Source organism: Trichosurus vulpecula, chromosome 4, assembly GCF_011100635.1.
Source record: "Trichosurus vulpecula isolate mTriVul1 chromosome 4, mTriVul1.pri, whole genome shotgun sequence".
Taxonomy (NCBI): Eukaryota; Metazoa; Chordata; class Mammalia; order Diprotodontia; family Phalangeridae; genus Trichosurus; species Trichosurus vulpecula.
Window position 1 is genome coordinate 136,183,103 of NC_050576.1, and position 4,179 is coordinate 136,187,281.

The 4,179-nt window shown below is 39.5% G+C and overlaps 1 pseudogene; it reads left to right on the forward strand.

Moving 5' to 3' along the window:
* The first annotated feature begins 2,412 nt into the window (after positions 1 to 2,412).
* LOC118845568 lies at positions 2,413 to 3,108 on the forward strand (annotated as a pseudogene).
* Positions 3,109 to 4,179: the final 1,071 nt, after the last annotated feature.

Sequence of the window (4,179 nt, forward strand, 5' to 3'; positions counted from 1 at the left end):
AATGGCAAACCCCTCCAGTATCTTTGTCAAGGAAACCCCCAGACGGGGTCAAAAAGAGTTGGACACAACTAAAAATGACTTAACAACAACACCAAACTTAACATAGTGCCTGGCACATGGTAATCACAATATAAATGTTATTATTATTTTTCAATTGGATATAATTGTTCCATACTGACAGGCCCCTGACAGGATTATTCTATACTGGGGTTCACATGTAATTAGTACAGAATGCCAAAAGTAATAAGATGAATGATTTTCTATGTAGGATAATTTGGAAATACATTCAACTGTGTCAAAATATCTTGGAGACAACCTGTTTCTCAGAGCTAAGGCCCAGCAAGCAGGCCGTGTCCTGAGCTTGGCATAACAATAATCCTTTGCACTCAGGATGATACCACCCTCTGGCAAAGTGTATTGCTTGGACCAGCACCAGGAGATCACTGAGGGATTTAGCTTCCCCTATTTCCCAGGGCCATCCATCAGATGTTCACAATCACTGACAGGTACTCCTATTCCCATCACAGAATTCTGTGGGCCCTGAAGGGTGGCCCCAAGATTTGAGACAATGACTATTCCCAAGGGACCACAGAACATCTGTATTGTCCCAAGAAATGCTAACTATGAGAACTATCTCAAGATCTAAGAATGATTGTGTTGTGGGCCAACTTTCTTCATGTTTATAAATGGCCTCAGCCTTAGCAGCACTAAGCCCTCCTTCTTACGAAAGGGGGCTTCTGCCTGTAGGTGCCATTTTCCTCATTCCAAAATTAATTAAACTTCTGTTTGTGTCCTGACTCTCCTGTCTTTAGCCTTTTCTGTTTGTTTGATTCTAGCCACCCACAGGTTAAAGGCTGATTCCATTCTGGTTGACATTAATTGGTATCAGAAGTGGGATTTGACATGGACCTTCCAGTACTAGTGGAGGTGGACTAGGCATTACTGGAGATTTATTTCTCTGAAGTCTGACCCCACCTTGTCTGGTGAGTCCACTGCCCTCTCCTGCTTAGATCCTCCAGTTCACCCTTGATTGAGCTTGGCTTCTCATTGTGAGGAATATTCCAGGACCCCTTTTCTTTCTTTCTTTAATCTTTTGTTAAAATTTTAGACTTGAATATTTAAAGTTAGATACATAATAAGGAAAGAAAAAGAAACATATTATAAACTTAAATATGAAATAAAAAATACATCATGTGCATAGCAGAACATGAGAGGACTCAAAATATACAGCAATAAATTTCCATTTCAAGAAAGCCTAAATATTAAATACTATGTGTTATGTTGAAAGTGGTCCTTCTTTTCTTTGCTTCCTTGTAGGTTTTCTTTTGTTTTCTGCTGTAGGGCCCCCTTTTTTTTTGACCTGCATAACTCTGGTAGGGTCTAGTTTTTTTCTATTTTTTTTTCTGCACATGAATTTGCAATTTTTTGCATGTGTTTGGTTTTTTAATTTTAATTTTTAAATTATTATTTGCAGCACATGTCAAATTTTGAGTAAGAACTGCTTATGTGTTTGGTTTTATGTATGTCTGGAGCTTGTTGAAATTAACATTTTAATTGTGCACTCTCCTTTCTATTGTTTGTATCTGTTTCATCTGTGTGTTTGTAAAATGCAGAATGTCTGTGTCATGTTTGTGCTATGAGCTAGATTCTGTTACCTTGAAAGATTTAAAAAAGCAGTCAGCCAGAAAAACTTCTAAGAGCTGTAATTCAAGAAAACATTGGGAAAGATTTATTATCTTTACTAACTCCTATATTAGGCTTTCTGTGGGAGACGAGGTTATAAGAAAAGAGGAAAAGTTCCCCTGTGGTCCCAACACTGGCCAAGTTGGGGCTACAGAAATAAAGTTAGATAATTAAAGTTGTAGAATTGCTAAAAACATCTTAGTAGATTCTGGAGGTTTTGAGATTAATCATTAAGGAATTTGGAAATTAATCATTTTAATATTGCAGGAGAAAACAACTCCTGAGACTTTGGGGGGGGCAGGTAATTCCAGGAACTCATCCCCTTCTGAAACATCTTGGTAAGTTTTGAGGTACCACACTGTAAAATCTGTTTTAAGCAGAAAAAAGGATTAAATATTATAAACATTTTAAAAAGTTTTAAAAGTAATTGGCAAGATTAATAGTTTCATTATAGTAGCAGGGGTGGCATTGCTCCAATAGGCTCCCCTCTCACCCCAGTCTCCACTCTAGAGCCCAGGAGAGACATTCCACCACCTAGCCCCAGTGGAGCGGACCCTAGGCTCCCCGAGGCTCTCTTGGTGACACCAGGGCGCACCGTACATACACTGAGAGGGCAAAAAAGAGAACAAACCCAGGCACTGGGCTAAGCATACAACAAAGGCAAAAAAGAGTTCTTACCCTCAAGGAGCTTACTTTCTGAAAGGAAGCATTTGAATCAGAACTCCAAAAATGGGAGGCAAGCTCAGCAAGAAGAAGAAGGGGTACAACGTTAATGATGAGAAAGCCAAGGATAAAGACAAAAAGGCTGAAGGAGCCGGTGCAGAGGAAAAAGAAACTCCCAAGGAGAATGATAAGACCCAGACAGTGGCAGAGACCACAGATGTGAAGGACAGCAAAGAGGAGAAGGCTGATAAAGATTCCTAGGTCACTGCTAACAAGACTGAAGATAAGGAAGCAGAGAAGGATGCAGCAGCTGCCAAAGAAGAGGCTCCAAAATCAGAGCCTGAGAAACCAGAGGCTGTCCCTGATGGAAAGGTGGAGGCCCAGAAGGATATTGAGCTGGAGTAGGCTCCTGCCTCTGCCCCAGTGGCCAGTAGTGCTGCTTCTAAGACTTCGGGGTCTAGCCCTGAGGCAAAGGTCTCCCAGTCTTCAGAAGCCACAGCAACTAGTAAATTAGATGGCAAGAGCAAAGAGGAAGGGGAAGCCAAAAAGACTGTCACCCAAGAAACTAAAAGTGAATTGGCTCCAGCTTCAGACTCAAAATCTAGCAGCGAATCTGTGTCTTCTTCCAAGGAGACCCCAGCAGCAGTGGAAGCCCCTAGCTCTACATCTAAGGCCCAGGAACCTGCAGCCCCAGAAAAAGAGGTTAAACCTTCTGAGGCTCCCACTGTGAATTCGGATCAAACCATAGCACTGAAAGAGTAACATGGACAGCCTATTGAAAATAATAATAATGATGATGATGATGATGATAATGATAATAATAATCACTTAAAAACAACCTGTCTCTTTCTCTTTTTTCCTCCCAGCTATACTAACTTGTTTCAAATCTGAAATAATGGTATGTATTGCCCCCAAAAAAGGATATACCATCAAGGGAGGGAGGGAGAGGGTGGGGGAGAGAACCCAAATAGTATTTTTGTGGGGAAATATCTAATATACCTTCAGTCAACTTTACAAATAAGTCCTGGATTTTAAAGATGGATGTCTGAAAGTACAATACATCTTTTGTACCTGAACTGCTGTTAGATGTACTGCACTGATACATCAAAATCTCTTTTCTTCTTCTGTAATAGGTTTTGAGAGTGATGTGTTTGATTCTGCCCACAGGGCCTGTGCCAAGGCAATCAGATCTTTATGAAAGCAGTATCTTCTGTGTTTTTTTTATTTACAGCCTTTCTTATTTTGATATTTTTTTAATGCTGTGGATGAATGCCAACTTTCAGACAGTACCCACTTAGCTGTCCACATTTTTTCTCAATGCCAATCCTCCATTCTTCCTCTCCAGATATTTTTGGGAATAACAAACATTCTCATTCTACTTAGCCTACCTAGATTTCTCACGACAAGTTAATGCATGTCTGTGGTTGGGTGCACCTGTAGTTCTGTTTATTGGTCAGTGGAAATGAAAAAAAAATCTGCGTTCATTGCAGTTCCAGTTTCTCTTCCATTTTGTGTCACAGACACCAACACACCACTCGTTGGAAAATGAAAAAAAAAATACACAAAAAACCAAGAAAAAAACCAAAATGTACAATGGATGCATTGAAATTATATGTAATTGTATAAATGGTGCAACAGTAATAAAGTTAAAAAATTAAAAAAATAGTTTCAATCTTTTAAGTCAATGAAGGCAACTGGTTTGGCAGAAAGCCTGAAAAAAAATAGTAAATGGTATAGCAATCTTTTGTTAAACCTTTCTTGACATTTTGGTTTTTATTCTATTTTGTCCCCATGTCTCTCTGTTCACCATTAGAAAAGGAAAATATGGTCGCT